We start from the raw sequence: 16,998 nt of genomic DNA, 5'->3' as shown, positions 1-16,998 counted from the left end.
TATCTCCTGGCATTCTTCTTTTTGTAGACTTAAAATAATTAAGTATATATCATTATAATGATGATAATAAAGCAATTATAATAGCAACAACAATAGTAAAATCAACAAAAATAATTAATTTAATTAATTTAATTTAATTTCTAGTCTGTTGCCATGAGCTAACCCTTTGCAGAATACATTGAAATCTCTCACTTACCTTTACTTTCATTTTATTGTAGTTTTTCCATCTTGCTGCTTGTTTTTGATGACACCAGTTTAAATTGTTATTCTAGTCAAGTGACAGAGGTTAATGGAGCACTGGGGGATGGGGAATGAGCTGGAGAAGAGAAGAGGAACTGAGGATGAAGTGGCAAGTGTGAGCTCCACTGGACAAGGTCAGAGGTGAACTTCCTGCTTCTCCCTTCCTTAAGGAACTTCTGGCCAGCCCTTAATCATCACTCTTAGCCTTCCTTCACTCCCACCTCCAAAGTTTCCTCCTAACTGTTTCACAGTCTACCCATGTTCTCATCACTAGGTTTTGCAGCTGTGTCTTATATGACCAGGTTATATCTTCTATATTGTTCCTTGTTTGAACTTAAAAAAAACTTTCATATTTATTATTAATGTGTCTAGTGTGTGAGTGTGTGCGCGTGCATGCGTGTGTGTGTGTGTGTGTGTGTGTGTGTGTGTGTGTGTGTGTGTCTGTGTGTCTGTGTGTAAGAATTCAACTCCTGTCTCTGTGTACACTAGTCAGGAGCAAGAAAGCTTTCAGGTGTGTTCCAACTTGATTTCACTATGCCCTACAAACTAAGTGTTCAGCAATAGCATATTACAATACAGTTCTGGTGAAAAACTGAAAGCAAAACAATATCCTGTGCTTTTTCTGGGAAGTATCCTACATCTGCACTGGGAATTTTCTTTAGTGCCATGTGTCTTTTGCAATTGCCATTATCAACAATCACAGAGTACCTACATTCAGCTGCAGTTGCCAGTTCTGGGCCTGCACAAGTTTCACTCTGTCAACAGTCAGTCTTGGGTGGGGAAAAGTCTCATGGAACTTTATCCCTCCCTGGGAAACTATTAGCTATTGACAAATGCTGGGGGAGAGATTATTGTTGTCTTCCATTTTGTCCCTTTGAGTAAGCACACCAGGCTCTATGATATAGTTCTTCACCTGCACCCTGCAGTCTCCAAGGTTTGACCTAACTGGGGCAGTGAGCAAAAGAACAGAAAAAAGACAAAGCAAAGCTGTGATCCGGTGGTCTGGGCTCTGTAATGGAGAAGATGTGACACCCTGGAAGCATGGCATTTTTACAATACAGAGTTAAACAAGAAGACAGAGTTATTGCACGCAACTGAACAAGTAGATAGTGCTTATGGTATACAGAAAAACATGGAGTAAGATTTAGCTTATCACCGAAGGAGCAGCCTCTGTAGGAGAACACTCTTTAGAACATAAGAGAATGAGGATGAGAGTAATCAGAATGTATTCAAAAGAGATATGAAACTGTCAGATCTATTTAAATTATTTGAGATGGAAAAGGGGAAAGAAGTCAATGCAATTTACCAAATTAAATAAAAGTATCGGATTTCTGTTGCTGTAATAAAGCGCCTAAGGTTGGTTGATTTGTAAAGATAACTAATATACTATGCTCATAGTCTCAGAGGTTGGAGGTATAAGACTTGGCAGCCCCATCTGCTCATCACTATGATGGATGGCATTATGGAGGAACCACATGGAAATACATAAAAAAGGGAGAAATCACATGAAGAAGAAAGGAAACTGAAAGTGGTGAAGGATCCCTGTGGTTTTCACTACAGTCTCTTTCTAGAGAACTCAGTCACTCATCAGGAGCAGAGTTAATTCCCCTTTAGGGCAGAACTTATAAAGATCTAATACCTGAGTTCAAGGCTGTAACTGAACCTCCTGAAGGTTCAATCATGTCTGCCCTCTGCACCTGAGGAGCAAAACTCCAAGACGGAAACTTATAGGAGACAAACCACGTACAACAATGACAGTGAGAAGAGAGAATCCTATATAATCATTCCACTTCATGCACAAAATCATAAAAATCAACTCTCTTTCCTAAGAAAACAGTGTGCTAGGTGCAGAATTCTTCCACAACATCAAGAGATCCTGTAAACAAAACTACAGCTGGCCCTTCCATTCACAGTAGGAGACTAACAGTGTTCTCTAAAATACTGGGTACAAGAAAAGAAAGCCATGTATCCTTAGTGTCCATAACACTATAGTTCATGTCACAGCCAGGACAAAGAAGCAAGAATAAGAAACAAAGGAGGAGGGGAAATAGAACTTTTTCTACTCAGAAGATGTGATTGTGACAACAGAGAACAAACATCCTAAGGAATCTATTGAAGAAAATACTGAAAATAATGAGTAAATTTAGCAAAGTATAATCGCAGGAGTGAGGTTGAAAAAAATTAGTTTCATAACTGAACATATAACTATCAAACCTTAAATAATGAAGTATTATCAAATTATCAGTATGTGTAAAGTATTTTTCAAAATATTGAGAGAAATGAAGACCTCACCAAATAATAAGCAAAAATATAGCCTTGAGTTCTAGGAGTACTATAAGGACAGTAATATTTCTACACTATTATTCAGTGAAACCCCATGTGTCATTTGGAAGAGTCTTTGAGAGTGAAGGACAGTGGAACACTGAACATGGAGGATTGGTACATTTCATTGTGTGGTACTAGACATGTAAAGTGGGACATGTGTCACTCCACATTTGGACATCTCCATTGAGACAGAGCAGAGAATTGCAAAATTCACCCACAGAAAGTAGTTGTGACACTAAGCTCATTGCTCAAAAATATTAGCTTGAGGGAACTAAAGAAATGACTAAACAGTTAAGGGTATGAAAACTGCATTTTTCTCTCAATTTTATCATGAATCCAAAATGTCTCTGGTTATCCATCTGTTGCTGGACATGTAGTCTGTTTCTAATTGATGGCTATTATGAAGAGAACAGCAAAATAAAACATGATTGAACAAGTGTCTCTGGAATTACAGGTAGAGTCCTTTGGGTATATACTGAAGTATGATATAGCTGGATCTTTTTTATTCTGATTTTTGCTTTTTCAAGACAGGGTTCCTTTGTGTAACAGTCCTGGCTGTCCTATAACTCATTCTGTAGACCAGGCTGGCCTCAAACTCACTGAAATCTGCCTGCCTCTGTTTTCCAAGTACTGGGATTAAAGGTGTGTGCCACTACCGCTTGATTTCCCAGCTTCTCAAGGGATAACTGTCCTGATTTTCAGGGTGGCAGAACAAGGTTATATTCCTACCAGCAACAGATGAGTGTTCCTCTTACTCTTCATCATCACTGGCATGAGTTTTCATTTGTTTTATTGATCTTACCATTCAGATAGGTGTAAGAAGAAATCTCAAAGTGGTTTGGATTTGCTTTTCTGATGACTAAAGATGTTGATCACTTCTTTAAGTGTTGCTCAACCATTTGAAATTCCTCGGTTGAGAATTCCCTATTAAGATCTGTACCCATTTTTTAAACTGGTTTGTTTATTTTTTTTAATGTACAGTTGTTGGGCTTGGTATATAATTTAGATATTAACCCTCTATCATATGTATACTTGGTAGGAAACTATTCCCTTCTGTAGCCTGGCATTTTCTCTGAGTGACTATTTTTGCCACACAGTAGCTCCACAATTTCATGAGTTCCCATGTATTAATTGTTTTTTTTTTTTTTTTTTTTTTTTTTTTTTTTTTTTTTTTTTTTTTTTTTTTTTTTTTTTTAGTGAATGTGCTCTTGATGCTTTATTCAGAAAGACTTTTACTGTGCTTATGAGTTCAAGAATATCCACACTTTCATTGATATCAGATTAAGTGTACCTGACTACATGTTGAAGTCTTTGATTCATTTGTAGTTGAGTCATGTGCAGGGTAATAAGTTTGTATCTATTTGCATTTTTCTGCTGGAAAACATCCAGTTTTACCAGCACTGTTTCTTGAAGATGTGCTGTGGGATGGTCTGTATGTCAAATTGTTCTGATTGGTCAATAAATAAAACACTGATTGGCCAGTGGCCAGGCAGGAAGTAGGTGGTCAGGCAGGAAGTAGGTGGGACAAGGAGAGAGGAGAATTCTGGGAAGCAGAAGGCTGAGGTAGAGAGACACAGCCGCCGCCAAGGCCAGCAGCATGTGAAGATGCCAGTAAGCCACCAGCCACGTGGCAAGGTATAGATTTATGGAAATGGATTAATTTAAGCTATAAGAACAGTTAGTAAGAAGCCTGCCATGGCCATACAGTTTGTAAGCAATATAAGTCTCTGTGTTTACTTTGTTGGGTCTGAGCGGCTGTGGGACTGGCGGGTGACAAAGATTTGCCCTGACTGTGGGCAAGGCAGGAAAACTCTAGCTACAAAGATGCTATCTTTTTACACTGTGTACTTCTGGCTTTTTATCAAAGAAAGTATGGTACATTTACACAAGGAAATATATTAGGCTGTTAAAAACTGAAATCTTGAAATCCACAGTTAAATGAATAGATCAAGAAAAAAAAAAAACAAAAAACATCCACAATAAGGTAACTCAGACCCAAAGGACAAACATGGTATGTATTTGCTTATATGTGGATGCTAACTGTGAATGTAGGCAATATACAGGCTATAATTCTATAACCACATAGGTTAGCTATAGAGTAAGGGAATGAGGAAGGGTTAAATCAACCTCAGAAATGTAAATAGGATAGATACTTATAGATGGATGGGGGAATCAGACTGGGAAGACCAATTGATGATAAGGAAGAAAGAGGATGGTGAGAGAGGAAATATGAGTACAGACAGTGAAAACTAAGGGCCAATGAGGGGTATGGAAATATAATACCGCAGAAACTTCCTAATATATGTATATATTAAGGTGATTTGAATGGAATAGCCAAATAATGGGGAAGATGGAGCCCCAACTAAACATCTCTCATCAAAGTATAAAGCGTCCAGTCTTGGGAATGGGTTTTATATAATCAAATTGTTGGGCAAAGGGACAACATAGGATTCCCCAAAACGACTCAGACTATCATGCAAGCTATTGGTTGCTCTCCACAAACTAATGGTAAGGCTCTATTGTTAATGATAACACCTACACAACTCATCAGAAATGGAGAATTCAAGCGGGTGCCTACCTAGAACTTCACCCTTTCTGACTAGTGTTGATGATACTGGAAGGTACTCTACATGCTACCAAAGGAGAAACATGAACACCAACACAGCTGCAAACCCTTCATTCTAAAGAGCAACCGCCCTGCAAGATATACTGGTGTAACAGTGGTACAAAGCTTGGTAGAGTAACCAACCAATATCCAATTGGAGTTAAGGCCCACTCCATGAAATAGAACCAATAACCAATGCTGCTTAGGTTGTCAAGAACCTGAACTAAGGACCTAGAGGAAAACCAAATACAACTTTCTGCTAAAAGAGCATAGCTATAAAATGAATAATTATGACATTCTGCTATACTCATAGATCTGTGCCTTGCTCAGCAATTATGAGAGAAATTTTCTCCTACAGCAGATGGGAACAATACAGAGACCCACATCCAGACAATATGCAGAGAGTGAGAGACCTTGGGATACTCCATTCCACATGGGATGTCTCCAACAAATACCTCCCCTCAAGGCTCAGGGAACCCTATGAAAGAAAAGGCAGAAAGAGTATAAGAGCCACAGATGATGGAGGACAACAAGGAAACAAGGTCTTCCAAACACAGGAGAATTGATGCATATATGAACTCACTGAGGCTATGGAATCATGCACAGTCCCTGAACAGGCCTGGCCCTAATGGGATTAGTACCCAAAGGAGAAATGGACACAGGCTTATATCCCTAGCAAGAAGCTCTCTCCAATTGAAAACCACTTGTAAATGAAAAAATAGTTTACTCTGATAGAGTCTCACTGGGTGTACAAGCAACACTTCTCTCTTTTTTTTTTTTTGTCATTGACATCTTGCAATGTTTTTTATTAAATGTTTTCATTTATTCTATATACTAACCATAGTTTCCCATCTCTCATCTCCTCTAGTTCCATCCCCCCTTCTATTTACCCACCCCCCATCCACTTCTCTGTCTCTGCAGGCCTCCTTCTTCCAAAATGGGCAGGCCTCTTATGGGTGTCAACAATCCATGGCATATCAAGTTAAGGCAGGACCACGCTCCTCCCCCTTCATCAAGGCTAGGCAAGGCATCCCAGCATGGGGGAATTGGTTCACAAAAAACAGCTCAAGTGCCAGAGATAGGGTCTGATCTCACTGCTATGAGCCCCACAAACAGAACAAGCTACACATTGTCACCCATATGCAGAGGGCTTCAGTCAGTCTCATGCCAGTTCTCTAGCTTTTGGTCCAGAGTCTGTGAGCTCCCATGAACTCAAGTCAGCTATCTCTGTGTATTTCCTCATCATGATCTTATCCCTCCTGACTCATATAATTCCTCTTCCCGCTCTTCAACAGGACTCCTAGAGCTCAGCTCAGTGCTCGGCTATGGATCTCTGCATCTGCTTTCATAAGTTACTAAATGAAGTCTCTCTGAGGACAATGAGGCTAGTTACCAATATAATTACAGAAGAACAGTTCAGGCACCCTCTCCACTATTGCTAGGAGTCTTGGTTGAGGTCATCCTTGTGGATTCCTGGGAGTTTCCCTGGCATCAGGTTTCTCTTAACCCCCCAAATGGTGCACCCTTTCAGGATATCTCATTCATTACTCTCCTCCTTGATCCCACACCCAACCTGCCCAACCTGATCCCTCATATTCTCATCCTTCTCTCTCTCTCCATCCCCAGTTTAACTGAGTTCTCATCTACCTCCCCTTCTCAGGGAAATCCATGTATCCCTCTTTGGCCCCTCCTTGTTACCTAACTTCTCTGTGGCTGTGAATTATAGTCTGGTTATCCTTTACTTAGCAGCTAATATCCACTTATGAGTGCATCAATATCATGTTTTTCTTTCTGGATCTGAGTTACCTCACTCAGGATAATTTTTTTCTAGTTCCATCCATTAGCCTGCAAATTTCATGTCATTGTTTACTACTGAATAATACTTCATTGTATAAATATACCACATTTTCTTTATCCATTCTTTGGTTTGTTAGAGTGCATAAGAAGTTCCATAAAAGACCACCAGTCATGTAGGCAATCAACAAGAGCATTTATTAAAAATTGCCTAGCCATCTGATGAAGTGGCAAACGGCAACCCCAAGAAAAGCTACTAGTCTCATTTTAGGCAGGATTAGAAAAATTCCAGGGAGAAGAGGTTAGTTTGGGTTCTGATTGGTGGGTTTGAACAAAATGTTTACAGGTTCCTATAGAATTGATACTTGGCTCTAGTGATTAAGGACTTTCCAGCAACAGGGTAGAGAAAGCTATCTTTGGCTAGCTGAAGACTGTGGCACAACCACTGATTGGTTGCCCCGAGTTGTGGTTTTCTGAAAACTGCTTGCTCAGCTCCAGTCAACTCCAGTAAACCAAAACTGAGGCCTTGTCTTAGAATACTTTGATGGCCCTGGTCTGGATCCCCTTCCCTCTCAGGTTGAGGGGCATCTATGTTGTTTCCAGGTTCTGGCTATTATAAATAATGCAGTTATGAATATAGTTGAGCAAGTGCCTTGTGGTATGATTGAACATCCTTTGGATATATGCCCAAGATTGGTATAGCTGGATCTTGAGGTAGATTGATTCCCAGTTTCCTGAGAAACCATCATAGCAATTTCTAAAGTGGCCATATGAGTTTGTACTCCCACCAGACATGGAGAAGTGTTTCCCTTAGTCCTTATCCTCTTCAACATATGTGGGATGATTCATCCCTAACAGGCTTGTGGGCCATCTGGCCCAAACAAGTGAAAAAGATACTTTCTGAGAGCCAGCCTGGGTCTGCCTAATGGTCTTAGCAACAGCAGCTGAAACATGATTTGGAGATAACCTGGACCAATGAGAGGCAGTCATGTCACACCAGCAGATGCATATTCATCAGACCTCCCCCGAGGGTAGGGTAGAAGGTATATAAGGCTTGTCTCTTCCAAATAAACTGAGCTTGTTTGGACATTCTCCCGGAATCTGTGTGGTTTGACTCTGCACCTACTTGGCCCCCTCCCCCAAAAGGAACAACAGCACAGGACCCTGCTACAAACACAGGCTGCCATTAGTGTTTTGATCTTAGCCATTCTGACAGGTAAAATGGTATCTCAGAGTCATTTTGGTTTGCAATTCAAGGCAAAGGACACTGTCAATAAGACAAAATGGCAGCCTACAGAATGGGAAAAGATCTTCCCCAACCCCACATCTGACAGAAGGCTGATCTTCAAAATATGTATAGAACCTAGAACTGGAGAAACTAGACAACAAAATACCAAATAATCCAATTGAAAAATGGAGTACAGATTTAAATAGAGAATTCTCAACAGAGGAATCTCCAAGGCCTGAATGCCCTTAAAGACGTTTTCAGTGTCCTTAGCCATCAGGGAAATGCAAAGCAAAAATACTCTTAGATACCACAAACCACTCTTATGGACAGGCCCCATGGCCAGTAGTAGAAGATCAACACAAAATGACTTTTCTGGCATTTTTGGAGGTTCTTTGTCTCATAATGCTTTCTCAGAGCTTTTGTTTTTCTTACAGGTCCTTTGCATACATATTACTGTTTCTGGTTCTGTGCTGTTACGTGATTTCTGTGTGTGCAAATATGTCTGTCTCTGTGTCTGTATGAGTTTCTTGTGCTTTTTCTTTGGCTCTTTTTATTCTGTTTATTTTGCCCCATTGTGTTTTGTTCTTTAATTTCATCTAACTTGATTTTATTATTGTTATTATTATTTAGATGCAAGTTTGTATCCAAAATGGAGAGAGAAGGAAAGAGTGTGAATTTGGATAGGTGAGGGAATTAGGGAGGATCTAGGAGGAGATGAGGGAAGGGAAACCACAGACAGAATAGATTGTTTTAAAAATATTTATTTCCATTAAAAAATGTATTCAAAATGATATGCAGTTAAGCATATCTCTCCAAAGAATAAAGTTGTTGTAAATGCCCAGTGCATTGACAGGCAAACAGGAAGTAAGTGTCTGTTGTTATGATCTTTAAAAGAGAGGAGGGAACATGCTACTTTTACAGAGGGCCTAAGTTCAGTTCCCATAACCTTGGTAGTCACAACCTCCTGAAAGAGCAGCTCCAGGGGGCCCAATGACCTCTTCTGGCCTGTCAAGTACCCATATACACATGGTATATAATAACACAGAAACACATAAATAAAAGATCCAAATAAAAAGAAAAAAACATTACCTTGAGCTACATGTGTAAGCTGAAACTTTATAATATTTAGGAAAATAACACTGTTAGATCTATGTGAATTTGAAATAAATTTTTCATAATAAAGCTTATTATGAAAGCATAAAAAGTAATAAGTCAAGCTTGAATGAAATGTTAAATTTTATATTATTAAATGATTTATTTCAGAACATGAAGACTAGACAGTAGAAAACATTTAACACCTAATTTATCACATGCAACATATACATATTATGTTGATACACAAATCTCTTACAATATTGTAATTAGAGGACAACAAAGCCAATAGGGGGTGAGAAAATATAAACAGATATTTGAAAAAGGAAAACATATGAGTGACCAATAAGTACTTAATAAAAGATGGTTACTATCACTAGTTCTTAGAGAAATGTGAATTCCTTTATTCATCATAGTGGTAAAAGCCCAAAGCATTGATAATATCGAGTGTTGGTACAGATGAAGGGGCAAAGGGAGCTCTCTCATGTTGCAGAGAAAGTAAGATGATATAAGCCATGTGAAACATACTAGAAGTTTCTTGTTAAATGAAACTGTACTTAACACAAGGATTATATTATCAGAGTTCTGGATGTGCACTAAAAAGAATTAAACATATGTTCACACAGTAGACTAACACAATTAGCATAAGAACATTTTTTAATTGTTAAAATTTAGAAACACATATCTAGTCACACAAGAATGAAAAAATATTATTAAACATTTGAGTAATAGAAAAGTACTTTGTAACAAAACAGTGAACCACTGATCCCTGCAAAAAGCTTGGGTTAGCTAAAAAAAAAAATGATAATAGTTGTAACATGAATCTGAAATGGTCTTACTAATAAAATCATATCCAGGGCCATGTATTGCGGTAAATGCTGGAAGATCAGAGAAGCAGAACAAGCCACAACTACCTCACCTTCCCAGTTCCTCAGCTGATCCTGTTTACTCAGACTGGAAGCCTCTAAGTCCTTATCCAAAATGGGTCTCAGCTGAACTGGTATTCAAAAGCCTAAAAGCTTAACCAGCCAAATGCTTCTAGTTTCTGATCTCCATATCTTTCTGTTTTTGCCATCACTCCCTGGGATTAAAGGCTCACTTCTTGGATTAAGGCATGTGTCACCATGCCAGGCTGTTTCCAATGTGGCCTTGAACTCACAGAGATCCAGAGGGATTTCTGCCTCTGGAATGCTGAGATTTAAGGTGTGTGCTACCACTGCCTATCCTCTATGTTTAATATTGTGGCTGTCCTGTTCTCTGACCCCAGATAATTTATTAGGGTGCACAATATTTTGGGGAACACAATACCACCACAGATAGTAATAATAGTAAGAGATGCAAAGAAATATGGAGTTAATCACAAATCTCTATTTAGTATATGAAACTATGAAATGTTCCTTGTTAATTCACAGTACAAGAGCCATATACCTGCTTACCTGGGCACAGGTGGGGAGGCAAAGGGGCAGAAAAGCACTTTGGGTGGTTAAAAAAATGTCCCTCTTAGGGTATTATGTTCTCTTAGAGTGTCTATTGCTGTGATGAAAAACCATGACTAAAACAACTTGGAGAGAAAAATGATTGTTTTACTAACATTCCAAATAACAATCCATCACTGAAAGAAGTCAAGACAGGCACTAAAACCTGGCAGAAACCAGGAGGCAGGAGCTGATTCAGAGACCATGTAGGAGTACTGCTTACTGGAAGATCCCCATAGCTTGCTCAGCCTCCTTTCTTATAGAATCCAAGAACACCAGGCCAGGGATTCCACCACCCACAATAACCTTGGTCCACCCAATCAATTGCTAACTAAGAAAATCCCTAAAGGCTTGACTATAGCCCGATCTTAATTTAGCCACATCCTCAATTAAGATTCCCCTCTCAGATGTATCTAACTTGTGTCAAGTTGACATAAAAATAACCTGCACATGGTTCTTGAAGAAATGTACATGGTTTTTAAAACTCATATTGATGATGACTTAGAGTAGGTACATTTTTTTACCTACATACCACAAGGTAAAATTTTATTTTTTTAATATCAAGGTCTAAAAACAGACATCATAAGTCAATAACAATTTTAGATCTAAAGGACATTACAAGTGAATTCACTGACAATAGTGAATACGAGGAAATATTGACAGTGATATGATGAAGAAAACTGACAAATATGAATATAGGTTGTGGAGTAGAGCAAATTACTTAGTCAATACTAAATTTCTCAAGTTTTATAGATTTAGTATGATGCTACAAAAGAAATTGCTTGTCCCTAGGAAATATCTATAGACAGTTTAATTATTGCCATCATCAATATTATCATACTTAATGAGATAGTATCAGTCTAGCCCACAATAACCTCAAACTTATTATGCAGATTAGGCTACATCAAAACTCATATACCTATAAGATTATAAGTTTGAGCCAAGACATCCATCTGGCTTCAATTAATATTACTGTATCTATGTGGTCTCAACTTAACAGCAAATCAGTGAGACAGAGGGGTATGAGAACACATATGGACTGTGGATGGTTGTATGAGTTCCTTGAATTAGCCTGGGAACTATTCATCAAATCTGGAAATATATTTTACAGCAAAAGAATGCTTCTTAAAATTAAATTCTTCTGGGGTTGGTGATTTAGCTCAGTGGCAGAGTGCTTGCCTAGCACGCACAAGGCCCTGGGTTTGATCCTCAGCTCAAAAAAAAAATTCTTCTATATACAAAAAATAAACACTAACTCACCAACTAACAACAGAAACCCATAGCTGCACCTTAGTTCTTAATTGTGAAGTCAGAGCAATGAGTATAGAAATGGATTATCCTAGTGAGAAGGAGATGGGTGTGCTGTTTTTCGTGGTTCTGTTTTTGGATCTGTGTATCATCCAGGAAACAAAGAGAATAATACTGCAGGCTTGGGATAAATGGCATCCATTCTCCAGACATAAGGTGCTATGTTCACAAGAAGTAAGATGGATTCTGCTGTCTTGAGTTATGTTTCAGAAGAATATGTCTTCCCTTTGCCATTCCTTACCCTGTTTGCTTGGCTGCCTGAGTTCTGTGGTTAAGACATTCAGTCATTAAGTAGACACAAATCATCCTAGGAAACCAACAAGGATGAGAAAATGTTCCATTTTTACTTTTCCTTCTTACTGCATACTGAATCAAGGAATTTATCCATTCTCTTTTCACAGATACAGGGGTGGGTTCTACCACAGTCATCATGATGTATACCTGTAAACCTGAGATATGCACAGCCTCCACCTTGCTGCAATGATTTCACTGTTATCAAATTACTATAAAACCAAACATATAATGGACAGTTATTAAAATTTGAAGCTTATATTGATGCAAGCCATGATTTTAAAAACAAAGTTTATTTGCCAAAATACACACAATATAGAACCAATTGTGTTTTACTAAAGGGTTTTGTTTTCTCTCTAACTCAAAGAAAATGATCTTGGGCCAGTGACATGGCTCAGTGGATAGAAGCCATTGCCATGAAAGCTGACACCCTGAATTTAACTCTCAGATATCACACAGTAGGAGTGAAATGACTCTTTCAACTGCCCTCTAGCTACAGATATGCTGTAACATAGTCACACAAATGTGCATACGTTCATAGAAAAAATTTTAAAGTAATAAAAAATAAACAGAAAAATCATTTCTTGATCACAATTTATCACTTGATAATTTTTTTGATTAATCTTTATCTGTTCCACACTGTTAATTTTTCATAATTAAGTAAAATTAAGTTTTGAGATTGCTAAGGAATATTTTTACACTAAAGTTGATTTCCTATGATACTTTTTCTATAAAGACATTTACAAAAACAAGAAAAAAATGAATGTATGTGGCACACAGGGTAAGGTATCATGACTTGGGCAATATAGAGAGTTTTAACCTGGCTAGCCTGATGAGAATCTGCATCAAAGAATAGCAGAAAGAGAATAGAATGCACAGAACTCCATGGGGTTGAGAGTGCAAACAGATAAATATTCAACAAAAGATAACCTTCTTTGAGTCCTGAATTTAAGTTATATGGAAATAGAGTATTCAGATTTACCCTAGGAACAGAAAAGAAAGATAAATGAAAGTACATGCCCATGGATCACAGACAGAACAGATAAGGTACAGTAGAAATGAGTGTACACATTGGCTAGCCATGAGATAGGATTATGGATACAAACAATAAAGCCTGTGTGTTGAACATGGGCAAAGAGGAAAGGACCCAGTAGGCGGCAGCTGGCAGCATCTCCTGACTCAGCCTTCATGTTCTCAGAATTCTCCTCTCTGCTTTTCCTGCCTATACTATACTTCCTGCTGGCTACTGGCAATCAGTGTTTTATCTAACAACCAAATCAGCAACACATTCACAGCTCACAGAGTGATATCCACAGCAATTAACTATTCACAAAATATACATGAAACTCATATTCTGCATCATGAGCTCTTATCTTTACTTCCATGTTGATACCCATCTAGTCCTCTAATCAAGAAACACAAGTTAATCTCACAGCATCTCACTAGGTTCATTAGAAGCTAACATTATAAGCAAGTGTCCAAGCTACTGCATTTTCCCACTGGAGAATATGCTTGTTGAATCCACAGAAACCTTCTGACTCACTTACTGAATCCTCATGTCTGGTTCTAGTAATCACACCACCATCAGGGAACAGTTCTGCAGCATAGTCAAGGTCTACAAAGATCACTTAACCTGGATGCTTGCATCCTCTCAGCCCTGCACCTCACTTTAAATGTCACCACCTGTCCATTTCACTCTGTATGGTGCTGTGGGATACAAACAAATTTATTAACTCTGTGGTCATTCATGGTGAACACCATCAATTCTAGCTCTTGAGAGGTAGAGGCAGGAGCAGTTGAGCAAACCATTATGAAGTGATAGTACATAGAGAAAACACAGAATTAATCATAATAATGTGTGTGCTTTGGACATATAGATATAACCCATAAGGCCTTCTGTTTTCTGACCACCGCTGTTACAGTTTGGCCACCTCTGTGACAACCTGCTTGAGAGTGTCCTTGGAGAAGACAAAGGAAGTTATTTTGCTGAATATTTGGTACCTAGCTGTCATCCTGGTGGGGCCACATTTAGAATTAAAGTGAGCCAGACTTGCCTTGTTCCCAGACAGAGAATGAAAGGTTCCTGAGAAAGTTACCACTGTGGTTTCAGATAGTTTCAATAGTTTCAGATAGTTTCTGTAGCTGCTGAAGAAGAAATTCATGAAATACCACAAAGAAAATGACATCATGAGCAACATCCACAGAAACAGTACATTAAACCACAGAACTTCAGACATTAGGATATCCACCTAATGTGTGTAAAATAAGTGTGGTCAATATCTTTCAATAGAAAAGGGACAGGACAGGCACTTGTAGTCCCTCCATCTGAGAGATGGAGACATAAGGACCAGGATTTCAAGGCAAACCTTGCAGACATAAATCTCTATTAAAAGCAACATAGAACAATAAAAATTAAAATGATTTTTAAATAATATAAAAGACAACTTAAAAGTATAACTTGCTAGCAAACTTATTTATGGACAAACATAGAATTCCTACAGGGGAAATTTCAATATTTCATATTTCTAAAAACTTCAGTAAGCAGGAAGAAGAATAATATGTGATATGAAAATAGAGGGGAATTTCTGAGGATTAAAGATCAAATAGGGATAATATTGGGGGATAAGGGACAGGAGAGGATCAAGTGTGTATTAAACAAAATTAAAGATGTATAGTAAGTTTGTAGTTGGTCAACACAAAACGGGCTCCATGTTTCTATGGTGGGTTGAGATCTTTTTTTGTATATTTGTTTGCTATTAGCCTTTTTTCTCTGATTGGGTGTTTGATTTGATTTTCACTTTTGTTTATATTTTGGGAAGAGAGAAAGAGAAAGAACATGAAATTAGGTGGGTAGGGAGGTGTGAAGCATCTTAGAGATATTAGAGGAGGTAAATCTGATTGAAGTATATTGTATTGAAAATGTAATTAAAAATCAAAATGTAACTATTAAAAAAAAGAACCACAGAAGACATGAGTGAATTTTGAATGAAAATCAAAGTACAAGGCAGGAATTACTGGTCAGGGAGATCACAGAAGTGTTTAAAACAGTACTAGCTGCTGCTATTGCCCTTGGTTATTAACCATAAGTACATGGTAAGCCGCTAGCACTAAAGAGACCATACACTTTGACAAAAGGACATAGAGACATCAATCTCAAGCCAATCAAGAAATATCTTCCCTTGGCTAGCTTTCAGACATTCAGAAGGTTCTTGACAGCCTTCAAAGGAAGAAAAGATATGAATGGTCTTTCCCAGCACTGGACCCTGCATGCCACAATACTGACCTGCTAGGCAAATGTGCCCCATCAAGCTATTGTTATAGGATGACTAATTACTTTCCTTTTGGACATGAGGTCTTTACCACATGAGGGATGTCATGTTCAGTATTATAATCTAAGTTAAAAGTCTATGACTGGGGAAGTCATAGGGCCTAGGGTAGAAGCTGCTACAATCACTTTACTAAGTGGTCAGGTGCTGAATTTGCACTTCTGATATTTGTGTTAATGCCCTATATCAGGACTTCTCTCAACCTTGGTCAGAGAAGCTTCTTTATGCAGTGGGCAGTGGGCAGTACAGAGAGGCAGGACTGCTCAAAGTGCTGACGAGAAGAGAAAATGTGTTCAGCCCTCTGGAGACATCTTCATCAACCCCCTCCCCTCAACACCACTCCTAAGACTCAGGGAATATCAGGGAAGAGGAAATGGAAAAAAAATATAAGACCCAGTTGATGTGAAATGCTGCCTTCTGAACATGACAAGGCTATCCCACTAACAAACTCACAGCAGCTGTGGTTACCTATATGCAACCTGAACAAAAATAAGTGAGTCAAAATTTCAGCATAGATGGGGAGCTGTCTTCTACCCTTTAATAATCACTGTTGTTAGATGACAGCTGGTAGATATGGAAGATTCATTCTTTATTAGGGGTGTGGTCACTGGATGGATTCCTTGCTCCAGTGAATGGCCTATAACCATGCACCAATAGACAGTATCAATTAAGAAAACTTGAGTTAAAAGTGAACACATTAGAGTATTTTAGGGCAAAGGTTGGGAGTAGAAGGTGGATATGATCATATTTCATTCTGTATGTTATGATATTATCAAGAAATATTATTAATTAAGAAAATCAGTGAATAGCTTTCTACTAGACTAGAAATCAATAACCTTAGAGCTTATTATACACTACAACACTTTGAAATGGAACGTGGCTATACATATATACATGTTAATATGTTCTTATATTTATAAGTAACAAACAATCATACACTAACTACAGAAAAAGTCAAGTAAAAGCTTGAGATACTCATACTCATAGTATATGTCAAGATGATCCAGTCATATCATGTCATCTTAAGCTATTGATTTGCTTATGCCCTGTGCATCTCAGAGCACACAATCCCTAGTTGTGCTCAGTATTACACCTATAGCAGTCATCTTCTAGGCTGTTCCTCTTCCCTGTCTAATGCTTGCTCAAACACTGCCTTGTGCATCTTGTCCTTAACCGTGAGCTCCATTGACAAAGAGAAAAGCTTTGTGAAATGAGAGAAAAGCCTCTGCACACAATCCTCCCAACTGTGCACTAGTGTTAGAGAGTCAGGGCTCAGGAAACTCACAGTTTAGATGGGCCATCACCAATCCATTG

The sequence above is a fragment of the Peromyscus leucopus genome, chromosome 3, assembly GCF_004664715.2.
Source record: "Peromyscus leucopus breed LL Stock chromosome 3, UCI_PerLeu_2.1, whole genome shotgun sequence".
Taxonomy (NCBI): Eukaryota; Metazoa; Chordata; class Mammalia; order Rodentia; family Cricetidae; genus Peromyscus; species Peromyscus leucopus.
This window is presented reverse-complemented; position numbering follows the sequence as displayed.